At 41.7% G+C, this 24,711-nt stretch overlaps 1 long non-coding RNA gene across 1 annotated transcript; it reads right to left on the bottom strand.

Annotated features, from left to right (window-relative positions):
- Positions 1-1,628: 1,628 nt before the first annotated feature.
- Positions 1,629-16,942, bottom strand: LOC136751811 (uncharacterized). Its single transcript, XR_010817080.1, has 4 exons — positions 16,837-16,942; positions 16,468-16,519; positions 15,081-15,131; positions 1,629-3,326 (listed from the first exon to the last, which is right to left on the bottom strand). It is a non-coding gene; the product is annotated as an uncharacterized LOC136751811 (long non-coding RNA).
- Between the last annotated feature and the right edge of the window lie 7,769 nt (positions 16,943-24,711).

The following is a 24,711-nucleotide window of genomic DNA, read 5'->3' as shown; positions in this document are numbered from 1 at the left end:
GGGGTGTGGTCCTGGTCAAGACAATCTCCTGAACTCCAAACTGAATGTCTGAATGGGAAAGAAAGGTGATTTAAGCAATTTTGAGCGTGGCATGGTTGTTGGTGCCAGACGGGCCGGTCTGAGTATTTCACAATCTGCTCAGTTACTGGGATTTTCACGCACAACCATTTCTAGGGTTTACAAAGAATGGTGTTTAAAGGGAAAAACATCTATTATGCGACAGTCCTGTGGGCGAAAATGCTTTGTTAATGCTAGAGGTCAGAGGAGAATGGGCCGACTGATTCAAGCTGATAGAAGAGCAACTTTGACTGAAATAACCACTCGTTACAACCGAGGTATGCAGCAAAGCATTTGTGAAGCCACAACACGTACAACCTTGAGGCGGATGGGCTACAACAGCAGAAGACCCCACCGGGTACCACTCATCTCCACTACAAATAGGAAAAAGAGGCTACAATTTGCACAAGCTCACCAAAATTGGACAGTTGAAGACTGGAAAAATGTTGCCTGGTCTGATGAGTCTCGATTTCTGTTGAGACATTCAGATGGTAGAGTCAGAATTTGGCGTAAACAGAATGAGAACATGGATCCATCATGCCTTGTTACCACTGTGCAGGCTGGTGGTGGTGGTGTAATGGTGTGGGGGATGTTTTCTTGGCACACTTTAGGCCCCTTAGTGCCAATTGGGCATCGTTTAAATGCCACGGCCTACCTGAGCATTGTTTCTGACCATGTCCATCCCTTTATGACCACCATGTACCCATCCTCTGATGGCTACTTCCAGCAGGATAATGCACCATGTCACAAAGGTCCAATCATTTCAAATTGGTTTCTTGAACATGACAATGAGTTCACTGTACTAAACTGGCCCCCACAGTCACCAGATCTCAACCCAATAGAGCATCTTTGGGATGTGGTGGAACGGGAGCTTCGTGCCCTGGATGTGCATCCCACAAATCTCCATCAACTGCAAGATGCTATCCTATCAATATGGGCCAACATTTCTAAAGAATGCTTTCAGCACCTTGTTGAATCAATGCCACGTAGAATTAAGGCAGTTCTGAAGGCGAAAGGGGGTCAAACACAGTATTAGTATGGTGTTCCTAATAATCCTTTAGGTGAGTGTATATATATACACACTCTGAGTACTTTTAAAATGAGCTACTTTTTACTTTTACTTGAGTAGTTTTTTAAACCAGTACTTTTACTTCTACTTGAGTAAAATTTTATCAAAGTAACAGTACTTCTACTTGAGTAGGATTTTTCACTACTCTTTCTACCTCTGCACAGATGTTCTTCATGGATTTCAACTGGATTCTTAAATTACAAGGCAGAACCAGAGCCAGTGGAAGTCACAGAATATCGATAACATCTATAAAGAACAGAAAAAACAACAGTAAAAAAGTACTATACACAACTGAAATAGAAGCATGTTTGTATGTTTTAAATTATATTTTAATATGTAGAATTCACAATTGATCCTTTTGTTGTATTGTTGCTTCTCCAGTTGAGTTTGCTTCTGTCAATCATATACAGTGCCTTGAAAGAGTATTTAGCCGCCAACACTTTTTACACATTTTGTTATCTCTGTAGAACCGTCTCGGAAATAAGTGGAGAAGTCGCGGAGATAAAGCAAATAGAACTTTAATCGAGCCGCTCGGAAGCCCCACGTCAGGAATAATTCCTTCAGTGAGGACTTAATGTTTACAAACATGAGTGCAGCTTTATAGGAAAAATTACGTAACATCTTATGGCCGTTCATCCAATCAGAAGATATAGGTCCAGGTCCGTTTACGATCTGTCCTCCCGTGAAGAGGTGATGGATCCAAAGCAGATGTCCGTCTTTGATGTGCACTAGGAAGATGCGATCCCACGGTCGTCATTCGTTCTTTAACAGAAACAATTCATGCCTATCTGGAGAAACGATTAAGTCATAAACAATTTCTCAGCAGACATCTTTAGGCTATTTCGGCACTGTGTGATCTTTCATTACTGACAGGAGTTTCTAACAAACCAACCTTGTTGACCCTTTATTTGTCCTGCTAAATCTAATCTGCTCAGTCTGTATACAAACTACTTCTAATGCTAGTATTAATATAAAACATTATATAATTATCACAAAACACTTTCTTCAACATCCTATACAGAGTCTTCAATCTCAAATTCAGAATTTGAAATAGATTAAATTAGGATTTTATCTAACTGATATACAAAGCCTTGAGTCAAATAAAAATAAAAACTCCAAAAGCTTTCAAGTATTTACTAAAAATTTAAAATGGAAGTTTTGAGATTAAAAAAAATATACATACTCTTTGTAATTGCAAGCCTAAATTTGCTCAGGTGCAATATATTACCTCAAGTCATACAATTTGTTGGACTCCACCTATTTAAGAAGTGGATCACCTGCTTTAAATTAATCTGTGAGGATAAATACCGATCTTCCTGTTTGAAGACAAATATGTCCTTCAGTGGCCAAGATAGGAACTTAATCCTATCCCTTAATCCCTGTATAGGAACTTAATCCGATCCCTTAATCCCTGTGGAAAGACCTTAAACGTGTTGTCCATCACCATTCCCCATGTAACTTGACACAGCTTGAGCAATTTTACATGGAGGAATGGGCAAATATTGCTCCATCATAGTGAGCAATGTTACAACTAAGTATTGACCCAGAGGGATGAATACTTAAAAAATGATGACATTTCAGTTTTTTATTTTTAATGTTATTGTATACTATTTTCTTAATTAATAGGGGGACTCTTAAAGAATGTGTAACTCACACATACAAATTCCCAATTTAATGCATCAAAATCCCTGGCTGTGAGACTCTTAAATGTGGAAAAGTTGGGGGCTGAATTGGAAATATAACATTCAACAGTAACTATGTGTCAATGCATCTAGGAACAATTCTGAGTTATTCTGCGTTTCCATATTATATTATTATATTTTTTAGCAGATGCCCTTTTCCAGGGTGACTTACAATTGTTTCAACTTTTTTTTTTCTTTACATACAAGTACCTCATTTATAAAGCTGGGTTTTTACTGGAACAATCTAGGTAAAGTTCCTCGCTTAACAGTATAACAATATGATCCTCCTCTCAGCAGCCCAGCACCCTAACCACTACTCCACACATTTGCTCATGTTGGGCCTGGTTGTGTTATACATTCAAACTTCTGATATGAAGTTAAAGATATAGGCTCGTTTAGGTTGTTTTGAGCTTATTTTGGTTGTTTTGAGCTCGTTTCTAGTTCTTTGTCTTTTGTAGACTCAAACTAGGCACCAGGCAGTTTTCATAAATGTCTTCATTCTGGTTATTGGGATGCACCTGCAGAAACAAGCAGAAGAAAAAGATACAAAAGTATTAGTAAAGTCGCAGTGGTGACACTGTACACCTGTTTTGGTACACAGCTGCATTCCCAATATCATAGAGAGAGGTTGTGTTTTACAAAAGGCAGTCAAAGACTGTGGAAGTAAAAAAAAGGGGTATTTTTCTCAAAGACCATGGCGGGGGGGGGGGGGGAGGTTAGCCCAAACAAGGTTGGTTGTTTTCAAGACCTGGTTGCTAGTGTCACCAGGTGATGAAAGGGGGTTAACTAGAGTAGTGTGGTGGTAATTATAGCTGGTAAGCAATGGGATTAATGCGGCCGATGAACCATGGGCTGAGCTTTCTCAAATGAAGACAGAGGCAGACGTCCCTGGTGGATAGCCAGACCTCTTGCCCCGACTGAAACTGCAGTGCCAGGCACCTGTGTCAGTTGGCTTGAGTCCACTGGTGCCGTATCACCCTTCGCAAATGTGTGTGAGCCCTCTGCCAGACATCCGCGCTGCGGGGAAGCCAGTCATCTACTGCCAGAACATCCGAGGAGTCTTCTGTCCACGGGAATAAAGGCGGTTGGTAGCCTGGGACACACTGGAAGGGCAACAGTCCAATGGAGGAGTTGATATGGGAGTTCTGGGGGCAGAAATCGACTCCAGTCCTGTTGGTTGTTACAACAATATGAGTGCAGGAACCGGCTGAACTCCTGATTGAGGCGCTCCATCTGCCCATTTGACCGTGGGTGGTAGCCTGAGGGGAGACTGACTGATGTTGAGCGCTTTACAAAATGCAGTCCAGACACGAGAGGTGAATAGTGGTCCCCTGTCGGAGACAATAGCTTCGGGCAGACCATACACTCGAAAGACATGGTGAAATAGGAATTCAGCCGTAGCAAGTTCAGTCAGAAGCTCCTTCAGGGGCACCAGTTTACATGCCTTTGAGAAACGATCAATGGTCACCAGGATGGCTGTGTATCCTTGAGAGCTGGGAAGATCTGTTATGAAGTCTATCGCCATGTTGGTCCAGGGCCGCTGTGGGATGGGGAGAGGTTCCAATAAGCCAGCGGGGAGCTATCGTGAGGCTTTTGATTGAGCGCAGGACACACAGGTGTTGACGAACTGTGAGAAACCAGATGCTCTGTCGATGGAACTCACATTTCACCCCTTTCACACACAGGCCATTTTGCAACAAGCAGCTTAAAACCTGGCGTACATGCGCTATATGTTTGGTCATCAATGTATACTATGACAATGCGCTGCAAAAAGTCTCTCAGGACCTCATTGATGAAAGCTTGAAACACTGAAGGGGCGTTGGCCAAACCAAAGGGCATCACCAGGTATTCATAATGTCCGGACTGGGTAATGAAACCTGTTTTCCACTCCCTGGCGTATGTGTATGAGGTTTTAGGCACTGCGGAGATCCAGCTTGGTGAAGTAGTGAGCCCCTTGAACTTGCTCCAACGCCACAGGTACCAAGGGCAGAGGGTGTCAATATTTAACCGTGATGTCATTGAGACCCTGTAATCGATGCATGGCCAGAGGCCCCCCCATCTTTCTTAGCAATGAAAAAGAAACTGGCTGCAGCAGGGGAGGTAGAGGGATGGATAATTTCGAATTCAAGAGCCTCTGTGATGTACTCCTCCATGGTGATGGTTTCCGGGATAGATCTGACCCCACGGAGGAGAAGTTCCAGAAAGAAGGTCGATGGCACAGTCCCAGGGGCGATGAGGAGGAAGACGTGAAGCCTGAGCATTGCCAAAGACCGTTGACAAATCCGCATACTCCGTGGGTATAGCTGGTGGAGTGGATGGTTCGGAATTGGGAATTCCCAGTTTGTTCACCGTCGTCCAGTGGATGAAGTTGCCTGCAGATCCGGAATCACATAAGACAGAGATGAGGACGTTAGTATCTTCCCACATAATACTGGCTGAAAAAAGACATCGACTGTGTGTTAGAAGAGGACATTGTCCTGTACTCACGGGAGCTTCAGAGAGAGGTTTGGGACAAGCTGGACAGGATGCGCGGAAGTGCCCAGCCTGGCCGCAATAAAGGCATAGGTCTTGCAGGTGCCTCTGCTGTCTTTCCTCGTCTGTGAGATGGGTGCGTCCCAACTGCATGGGCTCAGGATCAGGTATGGATGGCACGTGTCGAGGAGCTCTGGTCGAAAGGGGCAGGTCATGTGGGGAACATCGTCTTCTGGCCCTGAGGAGGTAGTCCAATCGAACCGCCAGTTGGATCAGCTCTTCCAGATCCAGGTCCTCATCTCTACAGGCAAGCTTGGGTTCCAGGTCAGAATTTAATCCTCGTCTGAACACCGTCAACAGGGCTAGTTCATCCCAACCACTGCAGGCTGTCAGCGTACGAAACTGCAGGGCGTAATCTGCTGCCGACGAGGCGCCCTGGCGAAGCTGGAGCAGCTATTTCGCAGCCCCCCTTCTTCTAGTGGGATGGTTGAATACATCCTTGAAGTGGGCCTGGAACACCCTCATGGATCGTGTGATGGCTCCTCGTTGTGACCACACCGCCGCTGCCCATTGCAAGGCTTTCCCCGCCAGAAGGGTAATCATAAAGGCAGTCCTGGTAGCGTCATCAGGAAAAGCCGTGGGTTGGTTAGCGAAATACAGTGAACATTGTAGAAGAAAGCCCTCACATCTTTCAGCATTGCCATCGTATCGCCCCAGGACAGTGAGGTGGACCTCTCGTGGGGTGGTCATGGCTGCTGCCGAGGGTGCCGGGGCTGTAGGCGCTGTGGGCGAGACCATAGGTGCTGCTGGTGAGGGGTTGGCTGCAGGACTCGGTGACAGACTCAGCAGAAGGCGATTTAAAGTATCCGCGATCTGCTGGAGCTTGGAGTCATGCTCGTTTAGTCGAGCTTCCTGGGCAGGCATAGCCGAATAAATGTGTGAACCCTCTGCTGGGTACATGTTGGGCTATGTCTTCTGTTCAAATAAAACTTTAGTCAAGCCGGCTTGGAAGCACCACGTCAGGGAATTCCTTCAGTGAGAAGTTAATGTTTACAAACATGAGTGCAGCTTTATAGGAAAATGACGTAAAATCTTGTGGCTGTTCATCCAATCAAAAGCTTCAAAAGATGCAAGCTCTGCAAAGTTTGTAAGCTGCCCTTCCCAAGGGAGGAGGTCATCATTGAGGTTGGTCCTGTTACAGCATACAAATGGTACGATCTTGTGGTTTTCTTAACAATGAGGTAACATCTTTAGCTTTAGAGAAACAGGAAATCCACAAATGGACAAACCCATGGGCGATACATCGTGGGCCATTTCTCTTATCATACAAAAACAGAAATGAAGCAGAAAGAATAATTTCAATGGGATGTATCTTTAAAAACCACTTTGTTGGTTTTGCTAGGCTAGATAAAGCTAATTTTCTCAGTCTGTATACAAGCCATTTCTAATTATAAAACATTATATAATTATCTCAAAACACTTTCTTCAACTTTCCTATACACAGTCTTCAATGTTTAATTTATCAGAATTAAATAATACAATGCATATTTTATGTTAATAAGACTAAAGCTACAGTATCACCATGCTGAGATTGTACAAAGTTTAAATATAAAATCTAAATTCCAATGCAGTAGGCTACATTACAGTAAGGTTTTCAGAACAGTCAGAAGCGGAAATATCACGGGCGTGATGGGGCATAGGCAGCAGGGCCCACCGCATCTATGGGCCCAGCGAAGGGGATCCACGTTACACCAGATATATATATATATATATATATATATATATATATATATATATATATACAGTGAGGGAAAAAAGTATTTGATCCCCTGCTGATTTTGTACGTTTGCCCACTGACAAAGAAATGATCAGTCTATAATTTTAATGGTAGGTGTATTTTAACAGTGAGAGCCAGAAGAACAACAAAAAAATCCAGAAAAACGCATTTCAAAAAAGTTATAAATTGATTTGCATGTTAATGAGGGAAATAAGTATTTGATCCCCTATCAGATTTCTGGCTCCCAGGTGTCTTTTATACAGGTAACGAGCTGAGATTAGGAGCACTCTCTTAAAGGGAGTGCTCCTAATCTGAGCGCGTTACCTGAATAAAAGACACCTGTCCACAGAAGCAATCAATCAATCAGATTCCAAACTCTCCACCATGGCCAAGACCAAAGAGCTGTCCAAGGATGTCAGGGACAAGATTGTAGACCTACACAAGGCTGGAATGGGATACAAGACCATCGCCAATCAGCTTGGTGAGAAGGTGACAACAGTTGGTACGATTATTCGCAAATGGAAGAAACACAAAATAACTGTAAGTCTCCCTCGGTCTGGGGCTCCATGCAAGATCTCTCCTCGTGGAGTTTCAATGATCATGAGAACAGTGAGGAATCAGCCCAGAACTACACGGGAGGATCTTGTTAATGATTTCAAGGCAGCTGGGACCATAGTCACCAAGAAAACTATTGGTAACGCACTACGCCATGAAGGACTGAAATCCTGCAGCGCCCGCAAGGTCCCCCTGATCAAGAAAGCACATGTTCAGGCCCGTCTGAAGTTTGCCAATGAACATCTGAATGATTCAGAGGAGAACTGGGTGAAAGTGTTGTGGTCAGATGAGACCAAAATCGAGCTCTTTGGCATCAACTCAACTCGCCGTGTTTGGAGGAGGAGGAATGACCCCAAGAACATCATCCCCACTGTCAAACATGGAGGTGGAATCATTATGCTTTGTGGGTGTTTTTCTGCTAAGGGGACAGGACAACTGCACCGCACCAAAGGGATGATGGACAGGGCCATGTACCGTCAAATCTTGGGTGAGAACCTCCTTCCCTCAGCCAGGGCATTGAAAATGGGTCATGGATGGGTATTCCAGCATGACAATGACCCAAAACACACAGCCAAGGCAACAAAGGAGTGGCTCAAGACGAAGCACATTAAGGTCCTGGAGTGGCCTAGCCAGACATGCTCAAATTTATTGGTACAGCTCATGGAAATAATGCTTAATTCCTCCTGAAAAGTGATGAAATTAAAAGCATGTATACTTGCATATCTTTGGTATGTCATAGAATAAAGCAAAGAAGCTGTGAAAAGAGATTAATTATTGCTCATTCGACTAAGATATTCTAAATTTGCCTGGACACATTTGTTGGTACCCCTTAGAAAAGATAATAAATAATTGGATTACAGTGATATTCCAATTGATTTCTTTAATTAGTATCACACATGTCTCCAATCTTGTGATCAGTCATTCAGCCTGTTTAAATGGAGGAAAGTAGTCACTGTGCCATTTGGTATCATTGTGTGCACCACACTCAACATGGACCAGAGAAAGCAAAGGAGAGAGTTGTCTGAGGAGATCAGAAAGAAAATAATAGACAAGCATGGTAAAGGTAAAGGCTACAAGACCATCTCCAAGCAGCTGTTCCTGTGACAACATTTGCAAATATTATTAAGAAGTTCAAAGTCCATGAAACTGTAGCCAACCTCCCTGGGCGCGTCCGCAAGAGGAAAATCAACCCCAATTTGAACAGAAGGATAGTGAAAATGGCAGAAAAATAACCAAGGATAACTGCAAAAGCGATACAAGCTGAACTCCAAGGTGAAGGTACATTGTCAAGCAACAATCCTTCTGGGAGAATGTCCTTTGGACAGATGAGTCACAACTGGAGGTATTTGGCAAGTCACATCACCTCTATGTTCGGAGATGAAAAATTAAGCTTTCAAAGAACAGAACATCACAGCTACAGTGAAACATGGAGGAGGCTCGGTTATGTTTTGGGGCTGCTTTGAATCTGTGCAGGGCACAATGAAATCTCAAGTCTATCAAGGCATTCTGGAGCGAAACGTACTGCCCAGTGTCAGAAAGCTCTTTCTCAGTTGCAGGTCATGGGTCCTCCAACAGGATAATGACCCAAAATACACAGCTAAAAGCACCCAAGAACAAAACATTGGACTGTTCTGAAGTGGCCTTCTATGAGTCCTAATCTGAATCCTATTGAACATCTATGAAAAGATCTGAAACTTGCAGTCTAGAGAAGGCACCCATCAAACCTGAGACAGCTGGAGCAGTTTGCTCAGGAAGAGTGGGCCAATCTACCTGTTAACAGGTGCAGAAGTCTCATTGAAAGCTACAGAAAAAGTTTGATTGCAGTGATTGCCTCTAAAGGTTGTGCAACAAAATATTAGGTTGAGGGTCCCATCATTTTTGTCCATGCCATTTTTGATTTATTATTTACAATATTATGTTGAAAAACAAAATCAAAAGCAAAGTCTGATTTCTATTAAATATGGAATAAACAATGGTGGATGCCAATTACTTTTGTCAGTTTCTTATTATTTCAGACAAAATTGTGCCTTTTTCATTTTTTGTGGAGGGGTACAACAAATTTGAGCACATCTGTGTGAATATCTATCTATCTATCTATCTATCTATCTATCTATCTATCTATCTATCTATTTATACACTCACCTAAAGGATTATTAGGAACACCTGTTCAATTTCTCAATTAATGCAATTATCTAACCAACCAATCACATGGCAGTTGCTTCAATGCATTTAGGGGTGTGGTCCTGGTCAAGACAATCTCCTGAACTCCAAACTGAATGTCTGAATGGGAAAGAAAGGTGATTTAAGCAATTTTGAGCGTGGCATGGTTGTTGGTGCCAGACGGGCCGGTCTGAGTATTTCACAATCTGCTCAGTTACTGGGATTTTCACGCACAACCATTTCTAGGGTTTACAAAGAATGGTGTGAAAAGGGAAAAACATCCAGTATGCGGCAGTCCTGTGGGCGAAAATGCCTTGTTGATGCTAGAGGTCAGAGGAGAATGGGCCGACTGATTCAAGCTGATAGAAGAGCAACTTTGACTGAAATAACCACTCGTTACAACCGAGGTATGCAGCAAAGCATTTGTGAAGCCACAACACGTACAACCTTGAGGCGGATGGGCTACAACAGCAGAAGACCCCACCGGGTACCACTCATCTCCACTACAAATAGGAAAAAGAGGCTACAATTTGCATAAGCTCACCAAAATTGGACAGTTGAAGACTGGAAAAATGTTGCCTGGTCTGATGAGTCTCGATTTGTGTTGAGACATTCAGATGGTAGAGTCAGAATTTGGCGTAAACAGAATGAGAACATGGATCCATCATGCCTTGTTACCACTGTGCAGGCTGGTGGTGGTGGTGTAATGGTGTGGGGGATGTTTTCTTGGCACACTTTAGGCCCCTTAGTGCCAATTGGGCATCGTTTAAATGCCACGGCCTACCTGAGCATTGTTTCTGACCATGTCCATCCCTTTATGACCACCATGTACCCATTCTCTGATGGCTACTTCCAGCAGGATAATGCACCATGTCACAAAGGTCGAATCATTTCAAATTGGTTTCTTGAACATGACAATGAGTTCACTGTACTAAACTGGCCCCCACAGTCACCAGATCTCAACCCAATAGAGCATCTTTGGGATGTGGTGGAACGGGAGCTTCGTGCCCTGGATGTGCATCCCACAAATCTCCATCAACTGCAAGATGCTATCCTATCAATATGGGCCAACATTTCTAAAGAATGCTTTCAGCACCTTGTTGAATCAATGCCACGTAGAATTAAGGCAGTTCTGAAGGCGAAAGTGGGTCAAACACAGTATTAGTATGGTGTTCCTAATAATCCTTTAGGTGAGTGTATATATACAATTATATACTTAACGAAAAATATTATTTAACAGTAAAATAATTCAAAATATATATATAATATCATTAGTTATACTGTATGATTTCATTTAATCCTGGCACTGATCTGAGCTGCTGTTGCTCATTTTATAAAATATTGTATATAGCAATGTACAGGGTCTGTCGTTATACCCCCTTAAGGAGCCCCTTTGTTTGGGACTTTCACCTGAGCTGCTGTATTTTACGTCATACTGTACCAAAACAGCATACAATTATTTTCAATAAAATAATGGCAGGTCTGTTTTAATATTTGATTGACGTGTAACCTATCCTATCAGTTGGCAAACTCTGTGTCTGGTTTAGACTCTAGTAACTAGCCAATCAGCTATAATTAAGTTAGATACGTAAAACTTTGGATAGAAAATACAAATCAGGCACTCTGAAACGTAAGGAACGAGAACAAAAGAAAATTGTAGCTTTAAGACGCTGCGCTTTGAGTGATGCGAATTGTCCTTTGTGGAGTGAGCTTACGGTGTGTTTTTAACTCCGTTACACTGGCAACCCATTTTATATTAGTGATGGGTCATTCGTGAACGAATCGGTTCTAAGAACTGGCTCTTGTAGGTGAACGTTGGGAGCCATCTCGCATATCAGAAGAGCCAAATCTATTTATAAAAATATAAAAAAATGTATACATGAATAATCAAAATATTTAAATTAATAGAATTAACTAATTCAAAGAAGGAAAAAATACGTAAAATAATATAGGCCTAAACGCTCTAGCACACACACATTCGTTCTGACTGTCTGGTCAGACTAATAGCCTCACCTGTTGTTCCTGTCAATCAGACACACAGTGTCAACGAATGAACCAAAGGTGCGTGAGGGAGGGCTGAGCCATCTCACTCACAGTCACACACTTAGCAGTCGAGGAGTGAGAGGAAGGACAGCTGTGAAAACAACAGCTGGAAAATGAGTCGGAAGCACAGTAGCATTTGGATGCATTTTAATAATGTAGACAATGTTAGAGCACAGTGTAGAATTTGAATCTACACCAGCATATGCGAACTGTGCACCCAACTGTGAAGCTAGCTGTAGCGGAGCTTCAAGAAACTAGCGGGCCTGCTAGTGATAGTGGTGGAGTCAACACCTCCACACACTCAGTCAAGTAGGCCTACACAATGCTAGATGGGGTTGCCCGAGCTGAGGCCTAAACAAGACTGCACTACAAGGTGGAATTCAACATTTTATATGTTGAAGTGGTTTCTTGAGTCAAAGGAAGCCATCATCTCTAACCTGGCCATTGTCAATGCACCTGTTCATGCTCTGACCCAAGAGGAATGGGAGGTGGTGGAGAAGGTGTGTGAACCCTTTGAGCAGGTCTCTGTGGAGATCACTGGAGAGAGGTACAGTAAGTTTTACTACATCATTATTTAAATCCAGTATTATATATAGATATGCCAGATCCTCGCCAACTACTCAACTCAGCTGCTCATCCAGTCCCTGGTCCTCTCCCACCTGGACTACTGCAACTCCCTCCTGGCCGGCCTGCCTGCAACTACTACCCGCCTGCTCCAGCTCATCCAGAACTCTGCAGCTCGTTTGGTATTCTCTCTGCCACGTTTCGCACACACTACTCCACTGCAACAGGAAGAAGAGGGATCAGATGGAGCAGAAGCACCAGCAGTGGTGCCACAAATGTCTGCTGTTTGGATGCTGTTTGGCAAGAGAGCAACTGGGGATGCAGCACGAAGGAATCCCTCAGCAGATGCCATAATGGAGGTCCGATCCTATTTGGAGGAGCCCCTCCTCCAAAGATCTGCAGATCCTCTGAGTTGGTGGAAGAACAAGGCCTCTGTTTACCCACGGCTTACTAAAGTCATGACAGGGAGACTCTGCATAGTGACCACATCCGTTCCCTCTGAGAGGGTCTTCTCGAAAATGGGACAAATAATTACTGAGAGAAGAAACCACATCAGCCCCTTGAAAGTGAGGCAGCTTGCATTTCTGAATGCAAATCTCTCATAAAAGCAAAATATAGTCAGCATTGCTGTGTGCTGCTGATTATAACATGGCAAAAAAGAAGAGAGAGAAAAGAGGGACCAGTTTACTGTTTTAAGTGGGATGCCGCAGTTTTGCAAATCGTTATTTTTTTTTCTTTGAAATGGTGCAATATTCTATTATGCTGTTCAGATTGTATTTGTTTTGAATTGTTACATTTATATGCACTTTGTTTATATACATTAAAAAAAGTTATACTTTAAATGCACATGTGTAATAGCATTCTTTTTCTTAACAAACCAATGCATTATTAAATACAGTGTGGTTAAGGTAGAGTATGATTTCATTTAATAATTTAATTAGAATTGTTTTAACACCAATCATAGTCAAACTATCGCAAACTGTTTGACTTGAAAAAATACAAAACATATTTTTTTTAAAGCGCCGTTAGGGAGCCAAAAGAGCTGGCTCTTTTTGGTGAGCTGAGCCGAATGAGCCGGCTCACTGAAAAGAGCCGGAATGCCCTTCACTGTTTTATATATATTGTAATGAGCACCGCATTTCCCGGCTCTTGTTGCAGTTCCACCACGCTGTGCAGCAATAACGGAGGGAGGGCCAGATTACAAACCAAACAAAAGCTTTATTTAACAGGCTTTTCAGGCTGGAGCAACTTCACTGGCTGACTATAACTTTCACAAAACTGCAACTGCCGAACTACTGCAACTCAACTCTAAAACTCAACTCCTACACCAACTGCAACTCAACTGCCACACGGGAACCGGGCACCCCTATTTATTAGTTTGCACCCTGTGACTGGCTCCCCCAATCATGGCGCACCCCGTGTTCCCGTGCGGGGCCAACCCCTGACCACCGGAAGTAACTAAACAAGTTACATAAACACAACAGGAAGTAACATAAACATACCTCAAATGACCCCCCCAGTCCCAGATCGCTACAATATATAAAAAAAAAAAACATGTTACATGTCTGCAGCTGACTACATGCAGGACCCCGCAGTTCTAGGCTTTATAGAGGGGTGGTGGGGGGACCCACAAGAGTGCCCCACCCCCCCATGCTTAGAGTTAGTTCCGCCGCTGAGAACAGTAATATAAAAAAGTATAACTTTTTTGGTGATACTGTAGCTTTAGACTTATTAACATAAAATACACATTGTATTATTTGCTACTGAGACATTAAACGCGATTAGGAGTTTCTTATGATTACTATGAACTTGGTTGTCAGTTTTGCATCCCCATGTCTGTTATCTACCCGCAATTCCGTACTCCTTCAATCCACAATAAATGCACATTCACGGCCACACGGAAATATTTGGCATCCCCCCTTGAGATGACATGGATTTCTAAATTTTTCAGTAAGCCTGCTGTAATATTTGGCACCCCCTGGAGCGCATGCGCCAAATCAACCTAGAGTGGTCTGTGTATGTGTGAAATCAAGGTGATTGCTAGAGGATGTACAATATCCAGAGGGTGCTGGATTCGTCATAACACCTGTGAAACTGTGATGGTCACCCTACCATTGAGGAAGTCAAATGAGCTATTAACTTGTCAAAAGCCATTGCAAAATGTTTGGTTTGTGAGCCCTGCATATGTGTAGTTTGTACAATAAGCAGTCGTACACGTTTCATTATTTTTAGTTGACTAAAGTCAAAAAAGCAAAAGAAAAAAGCATTACGATCAGCATTTCTTATCAGCATTTCTTATCTTATCTTATGTCACATCATTGGTGTTCCAAAATGCATGCAGCGGTTAAATCCTCATCAATTATTCCACAATCCACAATCTAGGCCTGTGACCTTTGTGACATATCTTTGACAGTGATTTAACGCTCTATGCAACTCACAAATATGCGAGTGATAACTGGTAATGGATTTGTACTTGTACTTGTACTTGTGCACGTTGGTGTGCCACGACCCAGTAGTTGTGTTCCCTGGTTTGACCCAATGGCCCAGTGCAGCTGTTAGCTGGGCCTCACCACACACCTTTGTTTAGGTTGGATGTGATGGGGCCAGCCCCCTTTATTGGGAACCTGGTTTTAGCTTTGGGTGAGCCTCAGTAGTCTTTTAGGCACAGGCTCCTGGCCTCTTGTTTCCCTCTTGTACATACCTTGGGTGGTTGTGGTCTGTTCTGTACTGTGGTGGACTCGGAACAATTAACCTGTTAAAGAGGGGAGATAGAGGGAATAAGTGATAGTCAGAATAAATTGGAAAGTGACTTACCTGTACTGGGAAGATGGAACCTGGTGCCCATCAGTCATCAGGTGGCATAGGTTGATAGGTGGGGTAGAAGCCACTAATAAAAGGTTGCTGCTGGTGAGAGTACCCCAGGTAACACTATTTTGTTTCATGAAGCAATAGTTTTGGACTTAATATTACAGGTAGTGGACAAAAAAAATTGAATCACAACATGTATGCAAAATATGTGGCTACCACACATATTAGACTGGTGTTAGAAATATACAAATTTCTTCCTAGTCATCCTCAAGTCTGCTATTATGAGCCAGCATGGCTGAAAAAGAAGAACTCAATGGCTTTGAATGGGGTGTACTGTTGGCAGGTGCTTAAGTGACAAAGGCTGTGGAAATGTATAAGGTGTCACAAAGCACTTTCTCAAAGGTGATGTTAGAAAGCCACAAAGGTGAAACAGAAGAGCAACAGTGGTCAAACTGTGTGTAGAGCTCAAACCGCTTGTAACACCTGGCAATGCCCGTTTGGGAGTCCAATGGTAGAAGGAGTCTAAGCTATGGACTTCTGAGCAGTGGAGGAGTGTGATATGGTCTGATGTTGAGCTAGAGCTTCAACATGTTATCAACGAGTGGACCTGTGCATGTGTGGTAACAGCTCAATTAACTATACTGCCCCTGATGCCTGGTTTTAATAGTAAGCGGTTCTGGTGGATCCTTAACAGTGTGGGGCACATTTCCCTGGCATGGCCTGGGTCCATTAATTCCAGTAGAACGCAGAGTTGATGCAGTATCTTATGCTACTGTACTGAGTTATCTTCAGCATCTCATGATGCCACATTTCCAGACCCTTGCTGACCCATGCCTTCCTGGATGCACATGGTGGCCCTGCAACCTACTGAGTGACATTATGTTAGTGTTTCCATTTTTATGTCCATTATCTGTGTATTCAACTGTTTACTGACCTCAATACAAAACAAACACAATGTCTAGTGCAGGTGTTCCTCACTTACTAACATTCAGCCCCCTTGCTCTCCCAGGCCATTGGTATTTCTGATACAAATCCCCATTATCCTTCAGTAACAACAGTACAGGAAGGCAACTGGAGAAAAAGAGAACATATATGTCTGTATTGAAAGCCATGAAGGGGCAAATATACATTAAATATGTTTATTTCATTTTTTTATATAATACACCTTTATTGCTATTACATCCATTTAAATGTGGGTGTATTTCAGGAAGTGAAGGGTGTCAATCAGAAATACAAATTGCCTTATAATATACAGCATTACAACTCAAATGGCAAATTACCTTTCTTGTAATTTCCTCTGCCTGTCTCTGGTTTTCTCGTGTACTCTCACATCTGCATTTTAACAGCAGAAGAAGAAATTAAAAAGGTTAATTAAGGTGATGACTATTGAAGACCAAACTGCCTTTCCCTAGGCTAATAAAATACAAATAAAACATCATTACAGAAACAGTGTGAAAACTTTAATGAATCATGGGTCTGAGTTTAACAGACTTGAAAATTGCATTAATAACCAAATCCCAAAATCATATATTAAAGCACTGGTGTTTCCCACCAGAACAACAAGGCAATGAAGGCCGAGGTAATTTAGAAATGAGGCTAAGAAATTAACTAAAGGTATTTTTATGAGTTTTTTAATTCAATGAACTTACCGCTTGCTTTTTCCTTTTAGAACAAAGCATAGTATGATCAGAAGAAGGATGGTTGCAGTGGCAGGAACCACAGAAAGGATAATCTTATTGGTTACTGCAGTCTCTGTGGGATCTATAAATATAAATGATGATTTTAATTATTATTGATATATTTGTTAAATATCAATATGTCAGACTGACCAATATTCTGAAGTGTGAATAGAGAGGGGTGGCTAGGCACTAGATTATTTTTATGATAATCATCATGCAGCTGAAATCATGGTTGATTGACCCAACCTGTCCTAAAACACCATAGAGAGATTCAGATGTATTGTACTGTAACTGAGGGCATTTTTTTTGGCCAGATTCAGTGCAGATAGCTTGCTAATTCCTCTCCTATTAATTTCTCAGCCACACTAAGAAGGAACAATTGTGCTTCGAGTAACAAATGGCATGAACTGTCACATCCATGCTGGGGGGCTGGGTGGGCGGGGTGACAGCTGAGATCACAATGGAAGCTTTCCATTTCAATCTTATCAAAAAAGTTAAAAATAAATTGTGCACTCTAGCCATCTTTCAGTGCCTTTGTGCAAAACACCTGTTAGCTTTTCAAACACAGCCAATTTTCCGTTATGCTTGATCTCCAGGTACCATATGGCTGCAAAGAAATTGTATTGTATTGTGTTAACCACAAGCTTTCTGTTTAGTGTCTGTGGTATAATGCAAGTATTGATTTGCCGGCAATGCTGGGCAACACGGGTCTAAAATAGTTCACTGCTATGTCAGCTTTTCATGATGCCTGTACATACAAACTCAAAAAACAAGTGTAAACCACTTATCTGTTCAAGGAGAAACATTTGAGGCTATACTTACAGCAGCCTGTTAATGTTCAATTCAATGTCCTCAGAAATAATCCCTACACCTGAGTATGTGGCACCTATGATGCACATTGGTAGATTGTTTTACACTTTGTTCAGTTAACTTCAGATAACTTTTTTTTCATAAATCTCTTTTCTTCATGTTCTTGTAGGCCCTTACTAGTTTCAGCATTGTTTCTGGTCTGTTTTTTATTCCTATTTTACTCTGCTTTAAATACACTACCGGCCAAAAGTTTTAGAACACCTCAATTTTTCCAGTTTTTATTCAAATGTACGCAGTTTAATGTTTCAATATACTCTAAAATTAAAGCATAGAAAAAATAAACAATTGGAGATAAAAAAATAAATCATGGAATCATTTTGTTTAACAAAATGTAACCCCTTAAGCTGACAAACCCCTGTGGTACACTTAAAAGGGCACCAAATCCATGTGCTTCTCTTTAATCCCATGTGTACTCTTCACTGTTGTTCAAGTGTTTGGTATCCCATGAAAGCTGAAACTCTCAGCTTTCTAACGATGTGAAGTATTCTCTGATGTGATTTTTATACCCCCCCCTCACCGCATTATGAAATGGCAGGGTGAGGGTATACTTGGTCTGAGTAGGAATACAAAATCTCAGAAAATATTGACAATTATGACATATTCTGGAACCAGACAGTCTACTGATCAAAACAAGGCCATCCACGGTTTGGTAGAAGCAACACCCGTAGATAGCTAAAAATGTCAAGATGGAAAACTCTGTTTACAGTGTAAGCAGATAGTAGGGTTTTTTGGGCGCGGCCTATTTTGTTATGACGTATGCCCTAAGCTTATTAATATTCCTACGTCATAATTGGGGGGCGTGATTTTAGGTAGATTTATTTCCTTAATTATTCCTATGTCATATCCGTCAGAAAGTGTACACCCATAAAACCCTGAACAACAAGGCCGCCCATAACCGGTTGTTCTTGTTGTTCTTGTTGGTCAACTGTAGAGTGTGAATGGGTCGGCTCTTCCTGTAGTGGTTGGGGGTCTTTTTTAAATATACATGTAATGGTCCCAGGTCTTAACAAGGCCTGTTTTGAATAGTGCGTTTATCATATTCACACTGTCTATGTCTCTGTCTGTCTCTCTCTCTCTCTCTCTCGCCCAAGCATTTTATAAGATCAACAAGTTCTGTTGTCTGTAATGGTCCCAGGTCTTAACAATGCCATTTTGAATAGTGCGTTTATCATATTCACACTGTCTCTGTCTCTGTCTGTCTCTCTCTCTCTCTGTCTCTCTCGCCCAAGCATTTTATAAGATCAACAAGTTCTGTTGTCTGTAATGGTCCCAGGTCTTAACAATGCCCTTTTGAATAGTGCGTTTATCATATTCACACTGTCTCTGTCTCTGTCTGTCTCTCTCTCTCTCTGTCTCTCTCGCCCAAGCATTTTATAAGATCAACAAGTTCTGTTGTCTGTAATGGTCACAGGTCCTAACAATGCCTGTTTTGCATAGGGTACTTATGTTAACCCCAAGGTATATGGCTCTGTCTCTCCCCTCAAATTTAATTAAAAATAAAATTAAAAAAAGAGGGTGTGTGTGTGTGGGGGTGTTTGTGTGTATAGGTTAATTGTTTTTGTAAAAAAAAAAAAAAAAAAAAAAGCTGTGGTTATATTTTATCTCACACATAATGTGTTCATTCGTTTTACTTAAATACATTCTAGGGTCTTAAAGCTCATAAGAGTTAGACTTAAGATAAGGATATGTTTTTAAGGTATTTTAGCAGTCTCAATCCCTGATGATAAGGAATCATTTAAAAAATAAAAACAACTGATCACTCAATGCTAAATAGATCACAACACTCAAGGCTAAATCACTCACACCATGGGGGGCGGGGGTGGGCTCAGACAAACGTAGGTATGGCGTGTGTTATCAAAACATTCAGAATACTTTTAAACTATATAATTTATAAGCTTTGTAAAATAAACCCAAATATCTCTTTTGCGGGGATAAACGCTGTTCTGAGTAGTTTGTGACTTGTTTAATACCAAACAAAGCATCGCTATTAAAAAAAAAAAAAAAAAAAAAAAAAAAAGCTGTGGTTATATTTTATCTCACACATAATGTGTTCATTCGTTTTACTTAAATACATTCTAGGGTCTTAAAGCTCATAAGAGTTAGACTTAAGATAAGGATATGTTTTTAAGGTATTTTAGCAGTCTCAATCCCTGATGATAAGGAATCATTTAAAAAATAAAAACAACTGATCACTCAATGCTAAATAGATCACAACACTCAAGGCTAAATCACTCACACCATGGGGGGCGGGGGTGGGCTCAGACAAACGTCGGTATGGCGTGTGTTATCAAAACATTCAGAATACTTTTAAACTATATAATTTATAAGCTTTGTAAAATAAACCCAAATATCTCTTTTGCGGGGATAAACGCTGTTCTGAGTAGTTTGTGACTTGTTTAATACCAAACAAAGCATCGCTATTAAAAAAAAAAAAAACGCTGTAAAAGCGCTACTTATTTTAGATCTTTATAGTTATTTTCTTGGCTCAGGTTGTTTTTTAGCGCGTATAAAGGCCTGAAATATTCTTAGTGTTTATTGACTATAGGTCTTGATGCTTAAAAATGTTTTTTGAGAGACCAAAAGGTTCTAATAAAAGTTTAGAGTAGAGAGGAGAGAGATCGTCGCCATCTTGGTTTCTATTTGAAATTTGATGCAGGGTCATTTTATTGGTTGTTTTTGATATGTTAATTGGTAACAGGATGGCACAAAGGCCAGCCCAGAACAATGCCTTACAAGCAGATCCGGCATCTGGCCATCAGTATAAGTATGAAGGTCTGGTCTTCAGCTCGACAGACTCGTACTGACCTTTCGATTTAAGCCTAAAGATCAACAATGTCCGGAAACAACATCAACGACTTCGATTTAAACGAGTTTTTAGGTAAGTCTTCAGATTATTTTCATTGACATAGAGCGTGTTGTGGGCATGTATTGTAAATAAGGTTATAACATCTGTTTTAAGTTCTGTAAAATTATTTTTCAGCCAGTCAACAGGAGTTAATTCCCAACGCTGAGGATATCATCTGGAACAACGACGGTAAGATTTTTGTGTTTGCGCTCATGGGTTCTTATGTATGGGTGTGTGTGTGGTTTTGAAGCGGCTCATTAGAGTTATGAAAACGTTTTAATATATATTAATGCCGGTCTCTTTAATTACACAGAAACTATCGAAAGGCCTGTGATTAATGTCTCCCAGGATCAACCAAGAGAAGTGGTTGTCCCTAGACAGGCTGTCTGCCGACCGGGTAAGAACTAAACCCCTGTTTGTTTGTATAACGTTTCTGTAAGATGTTTGAGGCCCGTTTTGTTAATTTTAAAAAATTATCCTTTCTAACAGTATTAAGAAACGTGGTTCGAGACAACGAAAGGCCTTCCACATCGAGGTCTTGTTTCGTTTTACCTTCGAGAACCGTAACCTTTCAAGAATCTGAAAGGCCGTCAGCCCCTGTATCTGATAGCGGTGAGTATATATCTGCCGCTTGTAAGAGGTTAAAGCTTTTTATAAAGCGGGGTGGTTAAAGGTTAAACATGTCTCTTACCTCCACAGAAGTGCAAAAAGCTAAACCAGCTGAAAAACATAAGAAACGATTATTCTTTGGAGGTAAGTAAGATCTTTCAAACTTTAATGTTTTTAAAAGGGCTTTGTTTGCCCGTTGAGGGCTAATATTTAAGCGATGGGTGCCCATTTCCTGTAGGGCGGGGGGTTCTGGGAAAGATCTTTAGAAGTCCGGACAGGTCTAGGCTTGTTTCTGTGGCATGTGTTTAGAAATGACCGATTGTCCTACCGTCTGGTTAGGAAGTAAAGCTGTCCGAAAGGTTTTAGTAAGTTGTTTGGCTTATCTTCCGCAATTATACTTCTGTTTTAAAGTGGCTGTAGGAAAAGGCTTGAAGGTGTTCATTGTATTTAATATTTAAACAGATCGTGAAAACGTTTGTGAAACAGGAAGTCCCGGGATCAGGAAGCGTTTACACTTGGAAGGTTCGTTTAAAAATGAAATGTGGTGTGTGTGTGTATAAAAAGTTTTATTAACAATATTACAGTTTTTAAAGAAACATTTAAGAAACCGTTTATTTACAGAGGCTTCTCTGTTTTACATTTATTATCAAGTCCTAATAAATATATTGTCTGTAAATAATAAGGCGTTGTAGTGAATGTCTAAGCCTATTTTCAAAGGTCTAAAAAAGCTAAAGGTTTTGAAGGTCCTGGATATGTTGTTTTAAGTTTGATTTCTGTCGCCGTTTAAAGATGTAAATGTAATGTATATTTTTATTCTTCCCAAGACTCTTGGGATAGTCATTCTGTGGATGAGCTATTGAGGACAATTACCCCGTCTAAGTGGGATCAAACATCTTCCCCGGAGAGATCACCGAGAGGATCCCCCACGGTGGTCTTGGAGACCCCCCAACATCTACTCAGGCCACAGCCTTCTGGGGGTAATTCAACAACCCAGATTCAGCCCGACGCATTGTCGGTCGGAACAAATACAGGCAACCAACAACCTCAGGGGTCGCCGTCAGGCAGGGTTGACACACCACCCAACGACGGACTGGTTTCAACATCGTCCCCCCATCCCCGTTTCTTGGCTACAGAAACGCTGAACAGTACACCGCGATTGGCCAGGGTGTCACCGCAAAGGCCTTCTTGGTCTCCGTCCGTGAGTATACGCTCGCTCCCTGCCTCCTTCGACCGAGATTTACCGGAGCGACCATCCTTTGAAGCTGTGCCAGGACACCATCCCCCGGAGCTACTTCCTGAAGGTCGGCATGAGTTGCTACGTACTTTGTTACTAAATCAAAGACTTGTGTTAGTGGGACAAAACCTTGTGATAGAGAGCCAAAACACCCTTATTAATACCCTTACTAACGAATTGTACCGTATTTAATGTTTTAATAGATACAAAACGCCTTACTATTGTAGGTTGTTGGAAAAATAAGAAATAAAAAAAAAAATGTCCGGACTTGGTAAAAGAACTCACAAACTAAAGGATTATGATCAAGTTAGGGCCCCAAAAAGACCTTCCCGAGAGAACATCCCCGGCCCTGTTGTGAACTCCTCTGATGTCCCAATGAACCAGGAACTATTACAAATGATAAATGATTTAAATAACCCCCAATCACCCCCGATAGAATGTGAATTAACAGACTTACCGGTGAACCCCGACCTGTTACAGATGGTCAATGATCTAAATAACCACCTCCCAACGGTAGAGCTTATAGAGGTTCAACCCCTAGTTCACCCCGATTTGTTTGAAATGGTGGAGGCTTTGGAGACGCTACCCCGACCAAATTCTGCCCCTGTTATAAATGATTTGAGACAATTAGAACACAGTACGGCGGCAGAAGCAGCCGTCACTATAGAGGAGGGTCTTGACATTAACCGGTTGGATATCTTTGAAGGACTTTTACAGGCTTTAAATGAGCCTCCTCAAAAAGGGGGTTTTGTAGATGTCAGCAGTGGGGGTGTTCGGAATGTGGAGGGTTCTGAGACTGATAAGGTTGTGGAGGACATGCTCTGTGAGAATGTAGGGGTTGAAGGCTTTGTTCAAAATGATGATGTGGCCAAGAGTACCAGTGATCCCGTGATTATAGATAGACCGGCCTATAACAATTTTGAAATGATTCAGCGTTTTAATTTTGCAGAACTTTTAAATTGTGACAATTATGCAGAAATATTTGTCAACATACACGAGGCCTTGCAAAACATGCTTGAACAGGTTGCTGAAAGGGTCAGACCTCGAGATGTTGTACAGTTAGAACTCAGAGGGGATGATTTGTTTAGCAACCTATCTGTAATGATGAGTGGAGATAATTTAGATGTTGATGAATTTCTGGCTAAAATCGAAGCGTTATTGCAAAGTAACGCATCCATCTTAGCGGATGAAAGTCTGTCTCTGGTAATGAATGTGGTTCGTAACCCTGAGGGTGGGGCACTTAGAAGACTGTCGAAATGCTTGAAGAACGACATAATTAGGAACAAGCTCAGGCAATTAGTGGTGAGTTCCAATGGGGACAATAAGCTCTGTTTTGCTTACAGTTTAATAAAACTACTCACCCCCGACATGCCTGAACCCCAAGCTATGCAAGAGGCTTTAATGCTTCATCAGAGGGCCGGCTTAAACTCTCAACAGATGGTTGCCTTTTCAGACATTACCATGTTTGAGGAGTTGTTGTCTTTAAAAATTGTTGTGTGGTACCGTTGTGAGGTAAAGGAAGTATTTGTGAAATTTCAGACACATCCTGAAACCCATACACAGACACTGTTTCTCTTCCTAAGTGATAGTCATTACTTTGGAATAAAGAGTTTGACGGCTTTTTTGGGTTGTTCGTATGTTTGTCATTGGTGTTATAAGGCCTTCAATGATAAGCTTAAGCACCGCTGTGACGGTTACTGTAACGTCTGTTTCAATCCGCAATGTCGTAAGGGTTTGGCCCCTACCATCCGATGTAAAGATTGCTTAAGGATTTGTCTCTCCGCGTTCTGTTTTTCCGAACATAAGGTACAGAGGGCCGCTGCTGAGGGGGTTAAAAAATGGAGTTATTGTGATCAAACTAAATATTGCCCGCAGTGTTGCCTCCAGTACCGTTTTCATGAGGTTAAACCACACAAATGTCTGGAGCCGAGATGTAGGATCTGTAATGCTGATTTAACCCCGGGGTCTGAACACCAGTGCTTTATTCAGCCGGTTAAAAAGGAGCCGCCGCACAACCGGTATGTCTTTTTTGATTTTGAATGCCGGCAAGAAAACGGGGTCCATGTTGCTAATTATATACACTGTATTGACATGTTGGATTGTGAGTGGTCAGCTAGCGGTGAGAGTTGTGTCAGGGATTTCTTTACGCGGTATCGCGGTCCAAAATACCTCAATTACACATTTATTGCCCACAATGCTAAGGGTTATGATTCTTACATTTTGATGAAGTATCTGGTGGAAAATGGGGTGACCCCAAAAATAATAGCTCAGGGTAGCAAGATCATGT

Source organism: Amia ocellicauda, chromosome 6, assembly GCF_036373705.1.
Source record: "Amia ocellicauda isolate fAmiCal2 chromosome 6, fAmiCal2.hap1, whole genome shotgun sequence".
Classification (NCBI taxonomy): Eukaryota; Metazoa; Chordata; class Actinopteri; order Amiiformes; family Amiidae; genus Amia; species Amia ocellicauda.
The sequence above is the reverse complement of the archived record's forward strand: the minus strand, read 5'-3'. Positions and strand labels throughout refer to the sequence as shown.